Raw genomic sequence first — 26112 nt, 5'->3', positions numbered from 1 at the left:
TCATATCTCATCATTATCAACTTAAGACATCTATCTAGACCTAAAAACATCTTAACCCCTAAACAACTAAGCTTAATTGTAAAATGAAACTATCTGGTTTTCAACCCCATCAGAGACTTGAGAAGGAATAAAATTAATTGCCAGAGTATACAGGGAGTGGAGGTTAGCAGTTTCCCAAATGAGAAGATGACATAGATGGCTTGCTGCCTGAACCCAGAGTTCTCTGTAACGTTGGAGCATCATCCTCAGCCTTCTGGCCCAATATATCTGACAGACATATTTGTGAGGCAGAAACTATTGAGGACTTGCTTACCCTGTCGTGGCAGAGTTTGGCCATTGACTTTGCCTGCATCCAGACAGAATTCTGTCTGTGGTAGAAACAAGAACATTTTGCCCAGTGGCTTGTTTGCCACATTTAAAGCCATCTCCATAAGTAGGTTCTTTGATGCTCATCATCATCTTTGAGGTAGGTAGGAGTTAACCTGTCTCATTGTAAATGTATCTTTGAAATAATAAAAACATCTTTAAGTGCCATATTCTGTATGTCTCTCAGGTTTTTGAAAACCTTATCTAAGTATTTTATCTTATCTTTTTATAGAATCATATCTATCTGTTACACCTAGGATATATATTATTGTGATACAAATAGACTAGTAATTGATATGAACATGACTTGATCCACTACCAATTGACTTGTATAACTTATTTATCCTGAACAGCCTACAATAGCATTTTCTAAGTACTGGAAGTAAACCTTGTATTATAATTGAGTTGTATGGGTACAATACTGCATAATCTTAAAATTGAATTCTATAGCAATATATCTAACATTAAACTTATTTTGCATCTATATACAAAATTCTATGGCAGTGAATTAAAACTAGCCTTGTGAGTAACAACTAAGGCATTAAGTTGAGGTAGATTCACTACTCTATTTTTTTTTTTGTCCTATTATACCTCTATATCTCTATATTCCTCCTTCTTTCTTTCCAGCCGCTGTCTCCAAACCTAAGAATGAAAGATAAAGGAAATGAAAAACATCCCTGAGTCCAACCTTGTTTTCTCTCTAAATAAGACCAATAATAACTTACAACCAACACCCTATGAAAATAAATATCACCCAAGAAAGCAACCAAAAACCTACCCAACCCCCCTTAAGGAAAATGGGGTGTCATTCTCTTAAGGTTTCTTCTGGCTGATTTGGGGCGAATAATACCTTTGTAGGGGCCCAAATAAAATTTGGGGAAATGGTTAAACAAGCTAGGAATAGCATTTGTAGCCCAGTTTCTAAATGTAGAGAAATTCCAGGCTTAATTAGAGTCCTGTGTAAGACAGTCTGGAATGCTGGACCAATTGGGACTGAACGCTTTCTTTGAAGCTATCCTGGGAGCTGTCCTGTTCTGATGAGACACAGCAATTGAAACACTTGGTGCTGGAACTCGAAGAATGCAGAATGTCAGTGTCTAGCATGCTGAGAGGAATGAATACTGTTGGGTCTGATCCAATGTCAGTGTCTGGTTCTTTTGTTCTGAAAACACACAATTTCTCACAAGCTTTATCTAATCCTAAAATTATAAATGTGTAAGGTGTGCGGGATGCACAGAACAATTAAGGCTGGTTCTCTGCTCTTTGTATGAGCAGAAAAAGACATCTGTAAATCTTCATTCATGCCATATGAAGAATGGCATCTAACAATAATTCACAAGGATTCTGTAGCCAACAAGAAGTATTTTCTATGCATAGACATTCATGTCTTAGCCAGGCTCAGAGTTATTCCCATACAGTGGGATTAGTAATATAAGTTATCTGCTTGTTCTGCAGTTTGAATTCTTCACATCCTGATTGTATGCCCCTCCCTCATCCCTTCCCCAATCCCCTCTCCCTCCCTCCCATAGTCCTCAGAAAGGGGAGTCTTTGTCCTCTAGCATCTGACTTCTACCTATCAAGTCTCATCTGTACTACTTGTATACTCTTCCTCTGTGGCCTGGCAAGGCCACCCTGCCAGGAGGAAGTGGGAAATGATCAAAGTTGGAGAGCCAGAGTCCATGTCAGAAGTAGTCCCTACTCCCCATATGTGGGATGCACAAGGAGACTGTGCTGCCTATCTACTGCATCTGAGCAGAGATTTGAGGTCCACATCTTATACGGTCCTTGGTTGGTGCATCAGTCTCTGTGTTATAGTGTAGTTATCCTGTATTATGTGCCTAATATCTGCTTATGAGTGGGTCTATACCATGGGTGTCTTTCTGGGTCTGGCTTACCTCACTCATGATGATCTTTTCTAATTCCATCCACTTGCCTGCAAATTTCAAGATTTCCTTATTTTTAATAGCTGAGTAATATTCCATTATGTAGGTGTACCACACTTTTTTTTATCCATTCTTTAGTTGAGGGACATCTAGGTTGTTTAGCCCAAAGTGTTTTGGTGCCCCACTGACCTTCTTGAGATGGCAGCAAATGTGAGTTGTGGCCCACATCAGACTCAGCTCTGCCTGTATGCTCTGTGTTACAGATAGACCAGGCTGGTAAGTGGCTGGGGGATGGGGTGAAAGAAATTGGAGCCCAAAGCTGCTCTGGTACTCCACAGGCCTTTTTGAGATGGCAAGGATCTGCCTATCTGCTCTGTGACCCAGACGGGCTAGGCCGGTAAGCAGCTGGTGGACGGAGAGAGATCCAAGCCTAGAAGCTGTTTCTAGGATGCCAAATAATGTGCATTGTGGCTGGCACCGGGACTCAGCTCTGCTTGTCTGCTCTGTGTCCTAGATCTGGTAAGCAGCAGACTTGCAGAGAGAGCCCAAAGCTGGGCAGATGTCTCACAATCTTTCTCAAGATGGCGGCTAATGGGGTTGTCCTCCGGGACTTTTCTGTGGCTTAGCAGCGTGGCCAGAGATCAGAGCCACCCGTGTTCCATACAATGTAGATCCCTCTCACCTGGGAATCAGCAGCACTGGTATTTTTTAGCTCTCAGTTTGGTCTTTAGGTCATTGTGCAATCCTGGTTGTCCTGATGATCAGAAGTGGTGTGTGACTGGTGCCACCATCTTGGATCCGTCCCCCATATTGGCTATTCTAATAGTGTTTGTCCCTGACGCATAGTGTTTCTGGAGCTGTTGATTTTTTGGATTAGTCAGTAGAATAAAATTAGATTGAACTTGGTGATATGGATGAATTTGCATTATCAATGAGATCCCTGGAAGACAATAGCTGCATGGTAGAACTATCTACTCCTACACCTTTGCAACCCTACATTAAATAGGCAGCCATGGCTTTACTTCTGGAGCTAGATCCTTGGTATAATGTCTCCCAGCTCTCTTTCTCCTGTGGTCTAAGATAACATCATCTTGGGTTTTTGGGAAATATTTCCTTTGGTTGTTCTTGCTACCTTGTATTTATACATGGCTGCCTCGTGGTATTCTCTAAGGTGTCTTTCTCACTGTATTTGAAGATAAGCAACTTATTTTAGGTTTTCATACTTAAAGACATGAAGAAAGGAATGACACATATGCCAGCAAGCACTCATTATCACAGTTTCTAAAAGTTGTTTTTCACAAAAGGAAGGTATCATAGTACATAAAATGACACCTAGCTCCACACTTTCATCACAAGACCATTATACTGTGGTCCTAAATAATTCTGGGCAGAAAATAGGAATTGCTGTACATATGTCCAGCTTGTGGCCAGCAGTGGGCCTGCTATTAAAGCCAAAGCCAGACAGTAATTTTAGAGGTCAGCATCTAAAACCAAGTCCTGGACTTCAGGTCCCATTGAACAATACTTCCTGGAGAAAATACTGCATTACAGACAAGGAATTTTCTTTTGCGCACGTGTTCTCTCTCTCATCACTGCCCAGGATGGAACAGAATCCCGCTTACTCGTTACCAAATGCCATGACCACATTTTTTCTGTTTCTTAATGACTGCCAATAGTTTCATGATGTAATTAATTAAATAACCATCTAAAATACTTAGTGTAGTTTATTGTATCTAATAAGCACAAAAATATGATCACTAATATATTAAGCAAGATGTATAGCACAATGTTACACACTAAGATTAGCAGCAATTCTTTTATTTCATATGATGTTAAGGAGAAAATTGCTAGTGTTTCAGCATTAATTGTGATGTCTAACAGAGGCAGACTTACCTTGAATGAAACTTCAGATTCCATCTTATTACACATGCATTCAAAGGCCCTGGGTAATGTGGTCACATGACCATACCTCTTTTTTTTTTTTTTTTTTTTTTTTTTTTTTGTAAAATACGCAAGGATAAGACATTTGAACATCATTGTGTAGGAGCACCGCCATGTCACACTGGCTTTCCTAGAATATTTCCACTGCTCTTACTTGATCTTAGAATTACAATAGTACCCACAAGGCATAGTGATGCATTTTCATAACTCTGCCAAACTTGTCCTATGACCTGCATGTATGTGCCATGATTCATGTTTTCAGCAATGTGTACAAACACACACACACACACAAACACACACACAAAATAAAAGTGAAAAACACTGTGTAAATAATTGTGTTTCCTTCCTTCCAATTTGTAGACTTTTAAAATTTTTTGTCACATCACACTGGACAAAAATATCATTTTCCTTGTAAACATCTAGTCTTTTAGTATCCAGTACAATTTACTAGGAGTAGTGGGACAGACACACACACACACACACACACACACACACACACACACACACACACAGAGAGAGAGAGAGAGAGAGAGAGAGAGAGAGAGAAAGAGAGAGACTTTAGCAGAAATACGTTATTATGTTAAAAACCTTGACCTTTATTTTTTGTTTTCCCACAGGTTTTATTATGAATAGATACTGAGAATTTGTATTGTGTGCATGTGTGCTCTCATGAGAGTAGGATCATATATGTGTGCATACATACACATGCATATGCATGAAAAGCTGGATGTTGGTGTTGGGTGTCTTTCCTGATCACTCTCTACTTTACTGAAGCAGTCTATCACTGAACTCAGAACCTGATGATTCTGGCCAGTAGCTAGGCAGTTTCCTCTTGGGGACCCCTATCTCTGTTTGCTGAGCGAGGGAATTATAAGTAGCTGCCACTACCTGGACTTTATGTGGACTCTGGGGATCTGAATTCTGGGCCTGGTGCTTACATGCAAATGCTTTAGCCACTGAACAAGAATGTTTGATTTTTACTTACTTACTTAATTTGGTATGTGTATATGTGTGTATGCATGTATTACACATGTCATGGTGCGTGCGTGTAGAGGTCAACTTGCAGGAAGTTGTTTTTTTCTTCTTCTACCATGTGGATCCCATGGATAGAGCTTAGCTCATCAGGTTTGGCAGCAAGCACTTTACCCAGTAAGCCATTTTCCCAGCCACCAAATGTTGAGCTTCTTTCACTAAATGTTTTTAGTGTGTCTAATGAGATGGTCATTATTTTTCATTTTGTTTACTAGTATGACACTTAAATTATTATTTGAGTATTTGAATAATTTTGATTTCCAAGCTAAACTACTTTATCTGGTTGGGAAATTATTTCCCTTTAAAAATATGTTGCTGGATTAAATTTCAAGTTTCTTAATCTTTGTTCTTTTATTCGTTATGGATTTCCATTTGGGACTTTCTTACATTTTTTTTTTTTTTACTTTACTTTTCCCCTTTTATTTCAATGTATATTTCTCCTTGTGACTTCCTCTGCTTCATAAAGACTCCATTGTCTACCTTGCCTAGGAATGTGATGAGCAAGTTGACTCTTCTGAAAGAGGGCTTTGTTTATCACAGAGAGGCTGCTAGCATTTTCATCCCAACACACATGTATGGTGGTCTGCTGGGCTGTTATGAGGTGTTTCTTGGTTTACTGCTCAACTAGAGCACACATGATTTTTTTATTTGTTTGTTTGTTTTGGTATAGTGTATTATGAACACTTGCACCCTCTTATGTGCTAATCTATACCTGTTCTGTTTTCTATTTGTCATTTTTTTTCATTAAAAAAAAAAGCTGGGTATAGTTAGGCAGCTTGAAATGACTGGATCCACCCTGCCTCTGAACACGCTGTCTGCTTTCTAATTGGATAAACTAGAACTGGCTGGGAAGAGCAGAATTCATGGGAGCCTAGTACATTTCCTCATACAAAGACAACAGAATGTGATTTGATTCCTGTAGCTGGAGTGCAGGATCCCACTGACTCCGAAACTGTTTCAATCTGGGACTAAAGGGAACCACAGGAACCCAAGACACAGGTAGAGATGAACTGACCAAGTGAAAGAATCGCAGGACAGCGCTGGTTATGGTTCCGGCTTCAGCTGATACAGCTGAACAATATTACCTTGTTTGAGTGATTATTGGTGTCCCTGTCTCAGAGTTGGGGACACATAATGAGGGGAAGTCAAGGGCTTTTCCTCCCCTTTGGGGAAGAGGGCTTCCAATAATGTTTTGATTAATAATGTAATGATTTACAGTCCCAAAATGTGTCCTAATCCACTTTGCCTGACAGTGAAGGAAATTGAAGTTCCCCTCAGATTTGCAGGAGGTTCTCATTTGTAGCTTACAATGTTAAGTATTTGTCTTCCTCCTGTTGTTTCTGTTTGGCTGAAGAGCTTTAGTGGTGAGTTGGGTGTGAAGAGTGATAGCAGACAAGGCTGGAACATTGTCACACAAACATCCTGAAAACTACCCAGTGCTGGAGAGTTGGTTTCTGTTGTTAAGAGCCCTGACTGCTCCTCCAGAGCACCTGGGCCTTGGTTCCTAGCACCCACATGACAGCACACAAGAACTATCTATAACCCCAGTTCTAGGGGATCTGACACTTGCTTTTGGCCTCTGCAGCCAACCAGGCATGCATGTGGTGCACACACATATATTCATGTAAAGCATGCATACACATAAAAATCTGGAGGTTTGGAGAGTAATTAACATAAAGTCATATATTAGATTTGCCTTTAAACGTATTTTGCTTAGTGTCCAATGTTCAGAGAACACTAAGATTTAAAAAGAATTCAATACAGTGAAGCAATAAAAAGTGTTGTATCGAAGCATAGATTTAATTAATATATAGTTAAGACAATGTTCTGTAATAAATTCTAGCCAAGTAAAGCTGTATAAATGTGCAAACTGAAGAGAAAGGTTAGTAGCTGTCACTGGGGTTGAGGGGTTCTACACACTGATCTTTAGTTAAAGCCAATAGAAAGGTTAGTCCATGGACTGTAGGAATCAGAAACAGTAGCATGGCCAGTAAGTGTTGGCAATTGGGGCGGTAAAAGGTTGTCATGTGTTGTTGATGGAAATTTGGAGCAAAGAGCGTTCACAATTTGAACTCTCCCTGTTACCCAATTACTTAAGGAAAAAGACCAACTTCCAGCTGTGAAGGCAACCACAGTGTGGTTGTATTATCACAGCAAGGACATCTTTTAATTTGGAGAACATTTGTGGAAAGTTTAGAAACTCTGTAAGACAGTCTGTCCCTCTCTTGGGTAACCCCCCTGAGGCCTCTTGGGTCCCTGTGGTTCCCCTTTGGCCCCAGGTCAAAACAGTTTTAGAATCACTGGGATCCTGTACTCCATTCCTGGCCTTTTGTGAGTCCTGCTACAGGGATTAGCTCTGTGGTCTTTGTATGAAGAAAATAACTTGGGCCCCACAAATTCTATTTTTGTCCATGCAGTTGTAGTTTTACCCGACTGGCATGCTTTTGTTTTTAATCCCTTGAGCCTTTCTAATTTTTTCCTGAAGCCACACCCCTAGCTTTTCATTGATTTATGCACACTCACAAAGCCACTTTATAGTGTGTTTTCTTCACTAGTACAGTGAATTATATCCTCCCACATTTCAGCAGTTTGGTGGAAGATCCCCTCTTCCTCTCATCCTTTTCTTTGTTACTGTTGCCATATGCTTAGCACTCGAGCATCCTTCTTCTCCTTCTTTCTTCAGGAAATAAAGTGGGGGCTATGTGCCACTACTCTGCTTCCTAGTAAATGGAGAATGCCTATGGTGACACTTCTGAAGATATCTGCCTAGCTCTATTTATGAGCTAAGCATGTTGTTCAAGGCTAGAATTAAAGTCTGTTTTCTTCCTTTCCCATCAAGAATGCCTGACAGTCTGTCATGGAATGTAGTACACATGTCTGACTTATTAATCCCTCAAAAAGCCCCATGGGCTCTTCACTCACTGGACCACTAATGAAATGATGAACATGTTTGGTTTTATTCAAGTACCAAAGTTCAGACGACCTAGCTATCATTTTTAGGCCATGCCTTCACTTTCCTTCCTAGAGGTAAGGCCTGTAAATGTCATTCTTCATGCTCTAGACTTTGTAGTTGCCCTCCACGGGTTCAGAAAGTCTGCCTCTGTGAAAAGTACAAGAGCTGGCTTTAATATCCCTGGGTCTGTGCTGCAGTGGGATGCAGATCTAAAGCACTGACTATAGTCAATGTGTGGCCCACTTATCTAAATTTTCATGAACTTTGTCTCTGATTACATAGGTCGTGGAAACTTTGATCACTGTTGAACCTTTGTACATGCTTCCTCTTCAGACTCAGCTGTAGGAAAAAGCAAAAATAACTATTTTGTCTGAGGTCTCTGTCTTCTCTGTTTACAGCCTTCCCTTCTGAGGTTAGAAGGGAGGAATAACCACAACTATTTAAAAGTCTAGGGTGAAAGCAGGAGGGAGGAATGGGAGGATACAAGTGATGGGATAACAATTGAGTTGTAATCTGAATAAATTAATTAAATAAACACTTTTTAAAAGTCTAGAACTGAGGCTTGATAAGAGAATATGTATTCTTTTTTCTATGTATGTTCAATCTATTCTATAAGTTTTAAAGAAATTAGCTAAGGAAGTATAATTACAACTTTCCTAGCCAAAGTTTTCAGTTTGACACTTTGTTCTCCCAGTGACCCTAATGCAGAACCTTCCTGCATTTTTCTTTCTCTTTTCCACAAGATGAATTTACTTAAATGATTTATTGAATGAATTTAGGAAAAGCAGGCAGCATTCTAGCTCCAAGAGGCCGGAAGATGGCCCTGGGTGCAGTTATAGGTGGTTGTGAACTGCCATGTGGGTGCTGGGGTCTGAATCAGGAACCTCTGGAAGAACACCAATTACTCTCAAAATCACTGAGCCCTCTTGCCAGGCCCAGATATAACTTTCTTTTTATTCATTTTTATTTTTATTTTGTTTTTCGAGACAGGGTTTCTCTGTGTAACCTTGGATGTCCTGGACTCGTTATGAGGAACCAGGCTGCCCTGAACTCACAGAGATCTGCCTATCTCTGTCTCCTTGAGTGCTGGGATTACAGGTGTGTGCCACTGCACCCAGCTCAGATGTAACTTTCAACACCACTTACTTTTAAATTATCTATGAAAAGATAATAGAACCAAAATTTGTTGATTATTTTCATTGATGGTGTTGCAAAACGTATGAATTCCCCCCAGAAAGCAAGGCCCACAGCCAGAGTTTAGCTAATTTTAGGTAGCCCCTAATGAATAGGAAATCTGTGATTTGTTCCATTCATCTGCAGGTTATAAATTCTACCTAAGACCCTAAGTACCTATGAAGGTTATGCAAAAGCAGGTGCCACGGGGCCAGCAGCAGTAATGCTCTTCTCTTAAATGTCACTGATCTATGTCTATACTTAAGCAGTGACAGTTCTGAAACTTGTTCCACTATGGACCATGTTAAAAATCAAGGCTATCAATCAAGTTGCACTTTGGAGAGTCTAAACATTAGCAACGATGATTCACTAGGCTTGTCACTGGAAAAAAAATCTCCTTAAATAAACTTGACAAGTAGCTCTGTTTGAAGTTATGAGGGATTTCACAAGTAAGTTACTTACTTATGCAAGAATCCCTAATGGAGTCGCTGTCTGGCCAATGATTCTGTTGTCATGGGTCAGCTTTGGTTGATTGGTAGTGGTATCTGGAAGGCTAAGGTGAGAAGAATTTTGAGAGTAAACTGGATCCTATGCTAAACAGTTCTTCAGAGGCACTGGGGAGACAGTGCGCTTGGACTCCTGTCATGCTCAGTTCTGGTATATTATATGGAGTATCAGGGACAGTTCAACTTGGTAATTATAAGAGAATGGGGCTAAAGACAGAAAAAGTAATTTTACCCTCTTCTCATGTCTGAAATAAACTTGAGCATAAAGCTTAAATAGTAAAAAATATATTGTTTGATGCAACTAAGAACTGGTCATAATGCTTATGCTAAAGAACAAATTAATATAATCAGACCAAGAGGAAAATGTGAAAGGAATATGCCTATTTCTATCTATCTGTCTGTCTGCCTGTCTGTCTGTCTGTCTATCATCTATCAATCTCTATCATCAAGAGGAAGGAAACAAATTTTAGTTTTTTTGAAAGACATAGATAATATTTAAAGAGCTTTAGCAGTTTATTTTTGAGACTGGGGTCTTACATTGTAGTAATGTGTGGCTTTCAACTGCAAATCTTACTGCTGTAGTCTCCTGAGTGCTGGAAACTACAGACGTTCACTACCATACCATGGCCGGCTCAAATAACATTTAAAACAACTTTTTAATTGATTCTTTTTGAGTTTCACATTAGTCACACTCATCTCCCAGTCCTCTTGTATATCCATCCTTTGCCCTTGCAACTCCACCCCAATAAACCACACACACACACACACACACACACACACACACACACACACACACACACCACACACACACCACCATCACCACCACCACCACCACCACCAACAACAACAACAAAACAAAGCATAGAAAACATCTCATTGTGGAAGCTGTAGTGTGTCAGTGTATCCCACAGTATATCCTGTCCACACATCTTCACTTGCAAATATAGCTTGCAATGAGTCCTTGGTCTGGTTTGATAACTCTGGCTTCTGTGACACCATCAATGTTGGATCATTGTCAAGATCCCTCCCGGTTATCCTATTGTCATAGAGATCCTGCAGCTTTGGGACAGTAGGACTGACCCTTCCACCAGTCCCAACCATTTACAGATGATATAGATTTTTGGGTGGGCCAACTCAGAGCCCTAGGTCTTGGCCTGGGTGGTAGCTGAGCTGGTCGGCCTGCCAGTTCTTCCTTCACCACACCACCAGGGCAAGCTCTTCAGCACTGTCCTGCCTAGGCCACCCAGTGCTGCCATCTGCAGGAGGTAGGGTCAGCTCTCCTGCTATCAGGCCCCCAGGGCCACATCTCCTGGCTACTGTAGGTGGGGAAGTGGGAGGAGAGGGTACTATCCCTGCACTCATGCTACCTTATGCCAGACAAGTGGCAAGGTCATCTCTACTGTGCTCTCGGCTAGGCTTAGGGTGAGTGAAGGCTCACCTGAGCCCTCCATCAGGGCCAGCTCTATTGTGCTACCCAGAGGAGGTGCAGGGCCTCCTCTCCTGAGTACTAGGGAGAGATGGGATCAGCTCTCCAGAGCACACCATCAAGTGAGGTATAGGGGCAGTTATACATAGCCCATGAATATCCACATGGTCCCAGGTGGCTGCCCTCACCAAGGACATCCCCATGTTCTCTACTGGTAATATGATCCATGGACATTGAATCCAACCACTACTGCTGTGTAGTCATGGACTTAGACATGGCCCTGAGCATCAGCTTGGGCTGAGACCTCACCATGGAGCCAGGTAGCAGGGCAGGCTACTCACAGTAGGCTAGTCCTCTCCACCCTCAAGTCTCCAGTTCCATCTCTCTTCATAATGCTCAAGCTGCTCCACTTTTCTTTCTCTTCCATCTGACCACCACATGCTTACACATTGTGATGGCTGCCATTGCAGGCTGGCTACGTAGTTAGTGGGCCCCTGGGTGACATCCTCCATCCATGCAGCATGGCATGGTCGCAAGCAGGTGTCTATGGCCCACCTGAGCCAGTGTGATTTGGGTAGCATGGTGGTCTACAGGTCTTTGTTAGTCTTCCGCCTTCAGCGCTGCACTGCCTGGATTTGACTATTATGAATCCTAGGCATAACACAGCTCTGGCCACCAAGCCAGGCATCAAGCTAGGATGAACAAAGGACTGCCATCTGCTCTGCCCCTGACTGATATAAGAACAATACCATCAACAAGGTGTCTCTTTGCCCATTGCCAGGGGAAATCAAATAACACTCATAACTAAAATTACAAAGTCATAAAAACAGACAGGCTTAAGAGGAAAATGAAACTTTATCCTATTTTTATAAAATTGCTGAGGAGGCAAGACTAAGGGATTTGAAAACAAAGCTATCATTTCGTAAAGAAGGGGTGTACTATTGCCTGGTGAAAGAATGAAAGCAAGTAGCATTTCACTTTTTATCTTCTAATTATTGAGATGATTTAGCAAATGGCTAGGCTATATAAATAGAATCCATTTACATAGAACATACCACACTACACCATGAAGACTTTTTAAAAATATAGTACACAGTTAAATATTTTCTTAGATAACAGATCTTTGGTTGAGGAAATTTATTGTTATGTCCATGCACTTTGGGACCTTTTTACCCAGTAAATTAAAGCCCTGGAAATAATTGTTTAGAAATTCCCAATGCTAGAGCTTAAGTGCAGGAAGTACTAAGGCTGCTAATGGGTACAAGTCAGAAGTTATACTAAGCAAGAGTTTAGCATTTCAAGCAAACATAGCCATGGTGTCTATAAATTTTCACATGGTAAAATACAAAAACCTGAAGAAATACCAATCTTAGAACTAATTTAAGAAAACACAAAGAGATGAAAGTGAACTGGAATCATGCAGGAAAGAAATGGAAGGGAAATATATAACATTTAAAAAATATAAGTAGCTGGAAAAACAATGAGGTCTACAGAAGACAACTTTGAGGAAAAAATTGTAAAATAGGATATAACCTTAAAGTTAGTGAAGATCTTAAAATTGTTAAAGAAAACAATATGCATGTAGGGCAGGTCAGAGTTGGTGAGAGTCCAACCAGGAGGCATAAACTGGACAGTAGGTGGAACTGAGGAAGTTTATTAGAAAGGTTTTGACTATAATAACTGGTTAGAATCATCAAGCATGGACATCATATTAGTTTTCTAGGGTTGCTACATTATAAAGTGCTATAAGTTGGGATATTTGCACAAAATACATTTATTTTGTTTTTACAATTCTGAAAGCTAGAATGTTGGCAAGACTGTCTTCTTCTCAGGCCTTTCTCCTTGGCTTTCATCTGTCTCTCTTCCCTCTGGTATTTCTAGTCTTATTTCTGTGTCTTCTTTATATGGTTTTCCTTCTATGTTTGTATTCAGTTTATTCTTCTTTTAGGAAAAAAAGAACCATATCCATGACTTAAAAGAGCCCATTTCTCCCAAATAGTCACATTTTGAAGTACTGGAGGTTAGAACTTCAAAATGTGAATTTAGAGAGAACAAAGTTTAGCTCTTAACAGCTAGCAAGGAGTAATAAGGATTCAAATACTCAAATACACAGATAGTAGATTTAGGTAGCTATCATTCCTACATATAAGGTAGATTACTCAAGGACCTATGTTACCCGTGGCCTGGAAAATCTCTCTTGTCTTTTGAATTTTCCCTCAAAGGCCATGTAATTAAGGAGTGTATTCTGTGTGGTGGTATTTAGACTTTCTGGTAGACCATGAAAAAACACTTAGTTAGGGGTCCTCAAGTCACTGGCTTCTATCCCTGCTATGGAATTATATGACCTTGGTGACTCAGTTTTCCATTTTCTTTCTGGTTTAAGACATGAACACTTGGTCCAATAAGATTCCTGGCCAATAGCTCAAGTCAACAGATAGACTTACTCTTAGACTTCAGTCTTCAGAACTATAGGCCTATCTGTCTGTCTATCTATCTATCTATCATAAATATTATATTTGTATATTATTGTATTATATAATAATATATTATAACACATTTATATATTATTATATATTTATATATTACATAAATTTACTTCATAAGTAGCCCATGTCTGATATTTGATTACAATGATGTAAACCTGATCACATATCTTTCCTCATGGGTAGGTATAAGGTTCTTGTGTAGTTTAAATTCTCATTTCTATCTCAATGTTGTGTAAAAGCTGCTTCCCAATCGTTTCTTGGTATGCCAATAAAGCAGCTTGTAGCCATTTGATAGGCAGAGGAAAGAATAGACCTGGACTTTCTTCCAGCCAGCCAAAAAAGAGTTTGAGAAGGAAGTAGGGGATTCAGCTATAGGTAGAGGTCCAAGAGAGTACAGGAAAAAAGAGCTAGAGAAGAGGAAAGCTACAAAGTGCAAGTGTTTTTAGGATGTTAACATAGAGGGTTAAGAACAGATTAAAACTGCTCAAGATTGTGTTGTATAGCTTTATAAACAAATACAAAGGTCTCAATTATTTGTATGATAACTAGGATAAGAAATAAGCTAAGATAAAATTACAGTTTTATAAAAATAACTGCCACATTCATGTCTATAATTCAGACACTCTGGAACGAATACACGTGGCTTTACTAGAGGGCAACATTTGCTAAGACCATAAAGCTGTCAAGGAGGAGATGCTGAGCTAAATAAGAACATTCTAGGAGGGTTTTGCTTGGGGAGATTCCATGTGTTCCTAGCACAAGGGGCTTTCTCTGTACTTTTGGTCACCAAAATTTACCAGTACCTCGTGCTGCAGAAGCCATGTGTGTTGCTAGATCAGGATGCTGCAGAATCTGCATGTGTGACGGAGTCACCTAAAGTAATTCCTATCTCCTATAGTGCCTCCCCAATGCCCTCCATTAACATTATGCCAGTTGACAGCAGAAATGTATAGGATTTATTTTCATTATCATAGAACATACAAGGAGGTGGATTTTGTGTGTGAAGGCAATAAGCTGATAGCTGTCACAGGAGCTGAGTATGAGGTCTTTGCTATTAGTGTTACTGAACAGAGCAACAAGTGGAACAGAAATACAATATGAATTAATTTTCAAGGTCATTAACTAGTGATGTAGTGGATTATTCATATGTGCGAGTCCTTTGAGTTAAGCTCTTTGAATTCAGAAGAATTCCACAAAACTGCATGTGTTCTTGTTTAAGAACATACCATTTGGGGCTGGAGAGATGGCTCAGAGGCTAAGAGCACTGACTGTTCTTCCAGGGGTCCTGCGTTCAATTCCCAGCAACCACATGGTGGCTCACAACTATCTATAATGAGATCTGGTGCCCTCTTCTGGCCTGTGGTGTATATGCAGGCAGAACACTCTACACATAATGATAACTAAATCTTTACGAGAAAAAAAAAAAAAAAAAAAAAAAAAAAAAAAAAAAAAAAAGAACATACCATTTGTGCTTTACATGCAAGGCAGAGGAAAGAGTGGCTGAAGCAGTCAGGAGATGGAATTCAGACTTTGTAAGTCTTTTCTTGGGGAAAACACTGACATTAGTGTCTTTTAGGTCATGCGCCTTTGGAATACGAAGGAATACCACAACGTAACATTAAGCTACATCCAAAAATGACTGTCTCTTTAGACCTATGTTAAAACTGTTTCAATGAATATCCCACAGTTAACATACATCTTTGTTTACATTGGAACCTTATTTTTACTATTTCAGGCACACTTCTCATGTTTTGATATTAGTTTACTGGTTGTCATGATAAAGTACTTGGGCATATATTTGTAAAAAAGGAAAGACTTGTTTGTTGTGGAAGTAGTAATATTTGGTATTTATTCATACAACTATTAAAGTGGCAGTTATTCCTTAACCCACTATTTTTATAAATAAAAGACACAGAAGCTGTTAGATTTATGATAAGCCTTAAAAGTCTAGAACTGGGTAGATATTAGCTCTGTAAGATATCTTATCTACTTTTCATGCAAAATCCCCACAAATACTTGTACATGTTCCACTTGGGCTGCTTCTGCACCATCAGGCCAGTCCACAGAGCAAGCTACTCTTGGCTAAGTCCTCCTGGTTATACTAACCCATGGCGACCTTCTCCTTTCTTTCTTGTCCTTCTCTCTCCTCCTTGTGGTCTCTCTGACACCCAAAGCCTGTGAACCTTGGCTCTGCCTACCTCTCTGCTGCCCAGCCCATGCATAGGCAGATTTATTTGCCAATCAGGGATAATTTGGAAGGCAAGATTTACACCACATCATTGTGGATACATGAGAATTTGCTCATAAGGATCTTGGGGGTGGTGGTGGAAGCTCCAGATCAACCCCAGATCTTATTTTGGCTCCTGGCTTCAGAGGTCTTGGTTCATGGTTGCCCAACTTTATTTCAGGTCTGTGGTAAGGCAGAGCATCTCAGCAGTGGCAGCTTAGAGAAGAGGCTTCTTACTTCATGGTTGCCAGGAAACTGAGACAAAGAGAGAAGAGCCCAGGGCCAAGATATACTTTGGAAGGCATGCCCTAAGTCACTAATTTTTTCCAGTTAGGCTTGACCTTTTACAGGCTCTACAACCCAATGTGTAGTCTGTTTTATTAGGATTCCATTGTTGAATCCATCCACTGATTAGGTCAGTGCTCTCCTGATGCAACAATTTTCCAAAAACCTCATCACTGAAAATAGCTTTAAGGAAATAGGCCTTTAACACATCAACCATTTTGGATGCTTTTCATATTCAAAGCATAATAACCCCATTCTTCATCCAAAGCATTATTTGCTAAACACTTAAGAAGAAACATTTGTTGACTAAGATACTGACCAAATCATGGGAGACAAAAGGGAATGCAAAGAAAACTTGTGGAGTTTCGTGTCATTGGTTCCATTCAATAATAATATAGAGTCTTTGTACCACCAAGAGGTGCTAATAGATTTGTTGGAAACTGTCAAATTAGCTTACAAATTATATAACTGCACATTCAATTTCACTGTCTACAAGAATAGAAATATCGCCATGGACACAGAAGAAATTAAAACAATTATCATGGAATAATCAACTCCAAAGAAATGCATTTGAAAACATAGATAAAATAGATGCTTTATAGGAAAATGTTACCATAAAAGTGATGATAAAGGATACACAAACTGTAAACTGACTCATTTTATTATAAGAAATAAAATATCCAAGGATTATCTGGTAAGAAATATCAAGCCTAAAGGCTAAAGAGCATTGGCTACCTGGGTTCAATTCCCAGAACTCACTGGTAGCTTTCTTTAACTCTAGTTCTAAAGGATCCCTTTCCCTCTTTTTTTCAGACTCATCAGGTTGTATTTATGTGTGTGTGTGTGTGTGTGTGTGTGTGTGTGTGTGTGTGTGTGTGTGTGCGTGCGCGCGCACGCGTGTGTGTATAAAATAACACCAGAATCTGATGTACACTATAGGTAATATTTTAAATCAGTGAGAAATAAAACAGACTATTAATTTGGGATTGAGACGACTACATTTACAGTTAGAGAAAATTATAGTTGATTGAGCTTCTAAATTTTCTAAAATGATTTAAAACAAACAATTCATTAAAGTGTATAAAATTTTAAAATTAACAATTTAGATATAAGTAAGACTTTTCTAAGTAAGATAAAAAATGCCAAAATTGAAAGAACACATAGTTATTAAGATCTATATTTTAATGGAAAAAAAGCATTATATTTAACAACAAATATTCTAAACAAATAAAAAAACAGAAAAATTGCAAAAATATATATTATACTTCATAAAATATAGTGATTATTTAATACACAAAAATTAAAAGTAATCAATATGCCAGTTAAGTGAAAATTAGTCAATAGTATAAATAGGTTCTTAGAAAAAAGCTTAATTAAATTATACACAAATGAGCTTATTTTCACCTTTACTCAAAATTAAAGAAATGCATATGATAACAAAGAAAACACACAAAAGGGAGATAGTTTCTTGCACATCAGATTGTCGCAAAGGATTAAGATGTTAGATTATACAGTGTTGTTAATGAAGATGTAGGGAAAGGCATATTTTCATCCTCAGTTTGTTCGAATTGGTCTTAATAATCCAGTGGAAAGCACTTTAAAGAAATCCACCAAATTAACCATACATAAGGCTTCTCACCTAGGGATTCAAATTTCCTGAAGTCAGTTAGTGAGCCTTACATGCACAGAACTGAAGACAAGTACACATAAAACCCACAGCATCATCTGGCATAGAAAGTTAGACAACCCAAATGTGCAGTCCAATGGAAACCAACACATCTTTTAAACATAAAGTAGACATACTGTCCACAACATAAGGCAAGACATATTCTACATATTCCTCCATTTGTAAAGTAAAAGAACTAGACAAATAGCTTTTAAAATAGCGCCCTCCTCCCCACCCCCCCGACACGCATGTGTAGAACTCTTGAAATGATAGGGCAGTAACTGTGAGGAGTGAGATTGCCCTTGGAAGTCACCAGGGATCTAGGACAGGAAAGAGGTCCCAGGTCTGTTCTGGCTGTGTTTTCAACATAATTTTATAATTATTATTTCATGAGACCATATTTTAAATCACTTAGAAAAAAAGGAATGTCAAATAGTGATCTAACAATACTGGTTTATAAATTGCCTATTTAAGTTTGGGCTTAACACTGTTCCTTTGGGTTACGACTCCCAGTTACTCTATTATCTCATTTCATTTCCATCTTAAGGACTCCATTTAGATGCCATTGTATGATCTGGGTGTGGTGGTGTCTGCACATCTTTAATGCCAGCACTGCAGAGGCAGGCAGATCTCTGTGAGTTAGAGGCCAGCCTGGTCTACAAAGTCTAGGACAGCCAGGGTTCTGTTACACGGAGAAACCCTGTCTCGAAAAACAAAACAAAACAAACAAAAACCTACTGTATGACAGGAAGATTAGATCCAAATACACTCAGCTTTTATTTATGTGGATATGACTTACCATTTTATGCATATTTTGATTTTAATATAATATAATTACGTCAGTCTTTCCTTCCCTTCTCTATCTCCAACCTCTTCCACATCCCTTCAATGCAAACCTCCTTTGTCATCCCATTTCCTTTCAAATTCATGTCCTTTTTTACTTTAATTATTACACAAACACACACACACACACACACACACACACACACACATAACCTGATGAGTCTGGAAAAAAAAAAGAACTGTTGCTCTTATGTATCAAGTTGTTTACTACAAAATAATGAAACGTAATATAATAAAACGTCAAAGACAAAGTGTGTTCTAAGAACAAACTGTGTTCCTTGGTGAATAAGAATCCAGTGGCATCATATTCTTTGACTTTAGGAACTATATTACCTACTTCATTTTTAGACGTTGAACTGTTAAAAAGAATAAGCCCAAGGCATCCTATTTAATGAAACTTTAAAACTTCTGCTTGAAATTATAATTTAAGGGACAAAGATTTAATGAATTCATGTTTAGTAAGAGGAGTAGGTTTTAAAGATGAGTCAGTCGGTGATATTTCGTAGTATTAAAACAACAAATGGATAGCTTAAAATATTTTGTAAATACATTTGGTATTTAGTGTTTCATTTTTAGAAAATAAAACTTTGTGTGACTCTCTTTGGGATAATTGTGTTTTAAATTACAGAAAAAAAAAATTCATGTGTAACAAATGTGGCATTAAAATGGCTCCATGACACAGAACTTAAGAGAAATTGTAGCATTACCCATCCTTAAACATCAACAAAGAGTCTATTTCCAGATATAATTACATTTACTGGTTTGGAAACTATTTTTCTCCTTGTATTAGAGAATATTGCTTTTATTAAAAGTCTTTGGGGGGGTCTGGTGACATTTCACTGATTGAGTTTGGAAGTAAAGAACAAAGAGATGTTCCTTCTTATGTCCCGCATATGTGGGGTTTAATGTCAGGAAGATCTGGCTTTGATTCTCAGGTCTGCAAGTAAACTGAAGGTGTGAGCACAGGAAAGATGCTCAACTGCTCTGGGCCCTGTGCACTGACTGCAAATGGTCATGTGGGCAGGAACAATAATGAGTGTAGGCATTTGTCACAATGTCTGACATACGATGTTCTCAATGAAAGATGAATTTCCTTACCTGTGCCTATAAGTTGAAGTATACTTTCTATTTTCTTCTCAGTAAGGTTCAGGGTCTTATATATCAGGCAGTTAAGGGCTTATATTGATTTGTCTCGAGTAGAATCTTGTGCAGAGTGAGAGAAGGATCTAGTTTCTTTCACATGTAGCCATCCAGTTTTCTGAGCACATTTGTTGAAGATGCTTTCTTTTTTCCAATTTATATATTTGGCCTCTCTGTCAAAAAGTAGGTGGCTATGCAAATGTGATCTTACATATTGTATTATTTTGGCTATCCTGGGTCTTTTGTGATTCCATATGAACTTAAAATTTTTTCCAATTCCTGTGAAGAGTTGCATTGGAATTGTCATACAGTCTTCAGTGCATTTGTAGGTTGCTTTTTCTTAGGATGGCCATTTCTGAAATATTAATCCTACCAATCCATGGGTTACCTTACTTTGTGTTATTGTTCAGTGAAGTCTGATGGATACCCCCAACAATACAGGCTATCATCCTTGCTCTTAGTTACCCTCCAGAATTTGATGATAAGATCATTCTGCTAAAGACACCAAATAGTTGAGTCCTAGGACAATGAGAAATGAAGCTAGTGTTGATCTGGACTCTTCTTTCCTACTGGCTAGCTTTCATAGTGCTGGAACATTCTGTGTATGATTTTGTTGGAGAAAAACAATCAAAACTCTTACCAAGCTATGAACACTTTGAGATAAAATAATGTTTGGCCTGGACAGACATGTCTATAGGTGCAATGGAGGCATGAATGTTTTGGGAGTAACCAACTGCATTTTGACTGGATTTAAGGTCTGTTTCACAAGGTGGAACTTATGCATGGTACTGTTAACTGGGCCAAGAACCTGTGACTTAGTAGGTCCTAGGTGAGAAACTACTACTACTACTATTGGGCCGAATGGGAATAGTGTCAAAATACTCCTTCCATAACTATCTTTATACCCATAGAGAAATACACTGTTCGACCATCATGAGAGAATCTTCTTTTTTGCAGTAGATGTCATTTAGTACAAAGACACACAACTAGACAAAGTGCAGAGAATAAGAGACTGTGCGCAGGCTGAAATGGGACACCTGTATCACTCCTTTTTTCCCAAGGATTGAGGAGCATCCTGAAGATGGGGAGACTGAATGTAAGAGCCAGAGGCAGTAGAGAACCACTGTGAAACAGTGTTTGTTACATGACAGAGTTATTGTAGACGTGAACTCACAGTGGTTTGGACTGCATGAAGACTGCATGGGCAAAATGCCAGTATTGATGTGCGAGGCACTCATGAAGAGGAGCGTTTGGCAATTGGTGGCTCCTGGAGAAGTGTCATTTTTTTTTTTCACGTGTTCCAGTTGACGGCCCAACTCCCATTCACTTACTGGCCACATTAAATGGACTCAATAGGCTTAAAAAAAGAATATGTAAATTTTGGAGGGGAAGTACCGGGGAGTATAGGAGAAACTGGAGAGAAGAGATTTGGGGGATAAATTTGATCAAAACATTATATTCATGTGTGAAATTCTCAAACAATAAAATGCAAAGGCAAATTCTCAAACATGATGGTAGAAATTTTCAGTTCCATACAAAGAAGCATTAATAGTGTCGGGGGGGGGGGGCTCTCTCTCATGGCATAGGACTCAAGTTGGGCCAGCCATTGTTTGTCTATTCCCTCACTTTCTGCTCCCATTTTTATCCCCACACCTCCTACAGACAGGAAAAGTTGTGGGTTGAAGATTCTGTGACTGGGTTGGTATCCCCATTGCTCCACTGGAAATCTTGCCTGAGAGCCCACTCCTGACACTACTAATAATATTCTGCTATACTTGCACACAGGAGGATAGCATAGCATAAGTGTCATCTGAGTGGCTTCTACCGGCCACTGTTGAAAACAGATGCAGAGACCCACAGCCAAACATTAGACAGAGTTCAGAGAATCTTGTGGAAGAGGCGGAGAAGGATTGAAAGAGCTAGAGAAGACAAAGGCACCACAATAAAACCTACAAAATCAGCTAAAGTAGGCCCAACGGGGCTCACCTAGACTGAACCACTAACCAGAGAACATGCATGGGACAAATCTAGGCCTCACACACACATATATATATATAACAGATGTACAGCTTGGTCCCCATGTGGGACCTCTAACAGCAAGAGCAGGGGCTGTCTGTGACTCTGTTGCCCGCCTTTGGATCCCTTTCCCCTCATTGGATGGCCTTGTCTCGCCTCAATAGAAGCAGATGCGCCCAGTCCTCCTACAACTTGATATGTTAAGGCAGGTTGATATCCATGGAAGGTCTCCAGTTCTCTGAAGAGAGAGGGAATAAGGCATAGAGGGAAGGGAAGTGAGAGGGAGGCATTGGGAGGAGAGAAGGGAGGGGAAGCTCTGATCAGCAAAGTAAATAAAAAAAATCAATCAATGAAAAAAAAAGATAAAACATGAACAATTTTTTTAAAGTCAAAAGACCCAAAGGACAATGATTTGGAAGAGTTGTTGTTACCTGGTGCCTGATGAGAGCCTGCACAGCCAGGCCATTAGATTGTTCTTATAAGGTGGGCAGGATATTGACATGGTTAATGCACTGGAATTGAAGATGAGGCCAAGAGAAAGATTAAGAGTAAAGTGGCAAGTAGGGAAAAAGCAGTTTCCGTACATGTGCATATATGGTAGATGGTGGGTAAAAGGCGGGAGGCAAGTGGGTTAGGGAAGAGAAATCAAGCTGCTTCTTATAAAATGAGAGAACACTTTTTCCTATTTTTGTTATGTTTCTTTTTTTTAACAGATACATTTATATTATTACACATAAATTAAATAAACTATATACATCAGGAAGCACCACAAAACAATCAGGAATTATATAAATGTTACATTCATGGTGATTTGTATTTGGCAAACTTGAAGTAAACATCTTTCTTATCTTGTTGAATCTAAAATTCTGAATGAAAATCATTATCATATCTCATCTCTATTAACTTAAAACATCTATCTATGCTTAGGTTTTGCATTTGTTTCTGGGTTTGCTTGACACATGTTCAAACTGTCAGGAAATTTCTCAGCACCAAGAAAGCAATCCTGATGGACAGGAATGGATGGCTGAGAAGAAAGGGAGGATGGCTTGCTTATTTTCTGCATTGACCAGAGCACCAATATGTGTTTTGTTTTAAACTTAAGGTAGCTAACTCAGTCTGTGCTTCTGCCCTCTACTCAGCAGCCTTTCACACTTTACTTATGTACAGGGTAACTTTGGGGGCTGTAGGGAGAAAACCACATTCTAAACAGCTCCTGCAGGTCAGAGTGGCCATGTGGTGCAGTTCTGATCAATGAAGTGCTGTGACTAGGTCTCTGCTGAGTGCATGTGTCTGTGTCGTGGAAAGCCTTCACTGTTAAGATAATGAAGTCCGGGCTGGGTTGTCCTGTTCCTATTGTTCAAAGTTTGGTTACAGTATTTAGATATGCAACATTTATTTTTTATTTTTCATTTCATTTCTTTCTTTCTTTCTCTCTAATTTATTCATATCACATCTTTACTTTTACCCCTCAGATCCTCCTATACTCATCCTCTCTCTTCTTCCACCCTATTCTTCTCCCCTAGTCCTCTGATGGGGGGTCCTCCGCCCCCACCATCTCACTATAGCCTATCAGGTCTCATCAGGATAGCCTGCATCCTCTTCTTCAGTGGGACTGCAAGGCCACCCCACTAAGAGGAAGTGATCGAATCTCAGGCACCAAAATTCATGTCAAAGGCAGTGCCCCCCTTTCCACATGGAGAATGAGCTGTACACTGACTACATCTGGACAGGGCGTCTAGGTTCTCTGCCTGCATTGTCCTTAGTTGGTGCATCAGTTGCAACATTAATTCTAAACTGTCCATTGTTAAACACAAAGGTCCATGGGCCCAAAAGCCTGAAACAAAGAAGGTGATGTGGAGCAGCAGACCGAGACTAATCACTCATGAACTTCTTATCTTTCAGGAAAAGTAAATAAATGCATTTTGGCTTAATATATGTTCTCTGACCCCTGTTGTCAAACACATTAAGATCCAAGGCTGTGGACAAACAGTTCTGTGTGGTGACTATATTTCCTTCCTTTCTATTTTCTTTTTAAGGGAAATTGAGATATAGTTAACATGCCACACAACTCATCCATTGAAACTGTGCTGTTCAATGGAGTTTTTGACATATATTTGAAGGGCTATGTAATCATTACCACGATTTTTCCTCCCAGTAGAAATCTCTTACCTATTAGCAGTTATTTCCTATGCCCCATCTTCTCCCCTCCTAGTGCTTCTGGACCCTATGCAACCACTAATGTACTCTCTAATAGATTGTATGATTGTGTATAGTTTGTACATATTATATAAATAAAATATTATGGTATACGACATTCAGTGCTTGATTTTTCTTACTGAACATGTTTCTAAATTTCATGTGTTATAGTATGTATTAGTAATTCATTCTATTTTATGGATGGTAATATTCAACTATAACTTTATTATATTTTGTTTTTTAAAAAATTAGTCTCTCTCTCTCTCTCTCTCGTGTGTGTGTGTGTGTGTGTGTGTGTGTGTGTGTGTTTATGTCCACATGATTGCAAGTGCCCACAGAAGCCAGGGGCTCCCTCTGGAGCTGGAGTTATAAGTGGTTGTAAGCTTCCCGACATTGGTTCAGGGAAATTATATCAGGCCGTCTGGAAGGATTGTATGTGCTTTTAACCACAGATCCATCTCTGAAGCCCTTATCATATTTTCTTTATCTACCCATCAGTTCATGGATGTTTAGACTATTTCCACATTGCTTGGCTAGTACTAGTTGGACAATAGTTTTGTCTGTAGACAAAATGTGTAGAAGAAATAGAAGGTTTTTTTTTTCAACATCACATGATAGAATGGTTAAGTAACTGAAGGCTTTTGGTGTATTTAATGAGATTGGCTTTAGTTTACTCACACTGCTAGTTGGTTGCAGACCTGAGATCAGAAACCAGGTCTGTCTGACTTTAAAACTCACTTATCCTGTGCATGAGAGGAAACAGCAGCTCGTTGTACTTGACTTTCAACCAGAATTGACAAATGCCATCAGATTTCCAAGAGATTTTTAATGAAAGTAATATTCTTTAATGTGAAGATGAAAATAGTTTCTAAGCCAGTAAATGTCATTATGTCTGGAAATAAAATCTTTATTGATGCAGAAGGATGAGTAATGCTACAATTTGCTTCAGGATCTGTGTCATGGAAGCATCTTAACGTTGAGCTGATGGCCTAGAAATTTATTGGTTATTTCAAGCCCAAAGCAGATTCAGAGGATAGGCTGCTGCTGTAGCAGGGCAGAGTGCGGTGTGATAGAGGGCTACGCTGCCCAGGGAAAAGATATTGGAACAGAGACCCAAGTTAGAGAGGAGCAAATTTAAACACATTTTCCAGACAAGGCACTGGTGTAGACAGAGCAGTAGCTGCAAGTCCTGAAGTGGAAAGGGTGCTTCATGTGGAAGACAAAGCAAAACGGCTTGAGAGCCTTAGGCGAATTCATTAGTGGAACTCTTCAAAAGTCTCTAAGAATGCAATTGCTAGGCTCCGTTATGTCCCATTTTCAAATCCTTTCTGAAACAGAAATGTTATGCTTAGGGGAAAAGTTCAAGTGCAGTGCAATGACTCTTCCTCTTTGTTAACCAATGCAGGTTTTCTGTAAACAAAAATAAATTCCAAGGACAATGTTTTGAAAGAAATCTCTATGGTATTTTCTCAAGAGTTGTATCATTTAATACACACACACACACACACACACACACATGAAAACTAGCAATTTTTAGTGTGATTATGGTTAATAATGTCAATGCCTATTGTAGCAGTCAAAATCAGAGTAACAGAACGTATAGAATGAATCTCCCCTTATATATAGAAAGGGTATTTATTAGAATGACTTATGGCTGGCTATTAATGGAAACTCCAAAAGTCCAGTAGTTCACCAGGCTGGATGCCTTAACTGGTCTTCAGTCTAGGCTGGAGTCTTAAAGAAGTCAATTCTAATGCCAGTGAAGGGAAGAACTCACCAGCAAGGCAAGAGAAAGCAGACAAAGAGCAAAAACTTCCTTATATAGGGGTCCAGCAAAAGGTGTGGCCAACTTTAAAGGTGTGTACCTTCCCACCTCAAACATCTGGTTTAATTCCAGACGGAGTCGAGCTGACAACCAAGACTAGCCATCACACCTGTTCTCACTGTGTAGAAATGTGGTGAGTTCTCTAGAC

The 26112-nt window shown here is 39.3% G+C and overlaps 1 non-coding gene across 1 annotated transcript; it reads right to left on the bottom strand.

Moving 5' to 3' along the window:
• Positions 1-11922: 11922 nt before the first annotated feature.
• On the bottom strand, positions 11923-12066 carry LOC127191212 (small nucleolar RNA SNORA48). The gene has a single exon (XR_007830836.1). It is a non-coding gene; the product is annotated as a small nucleolar RNA SNORA48 (small nucleolar RNA).
• Between the last annotated feature and the right edge of the window lie 14046 nt (positions 12067-26112).

Source organism: Acomys russatus, chromosome 6, assembly GCF_903995435.1.
Source record: "Acomys russatus chromosome 6, mAcoRus1.1, whole genome shotgun sequence".
Classification (NCBI taxonomy): domain Eukaryota; kingdom Metazoa; phylum Chordata; class Mammalia; order Rodentia; family Muridae; genus Acomys; species Acomys russatus.
Note: the sequence above shows the minus strand (reverse complement) of the source record. Positions and strands in the feature narration are given on the sequence as shown.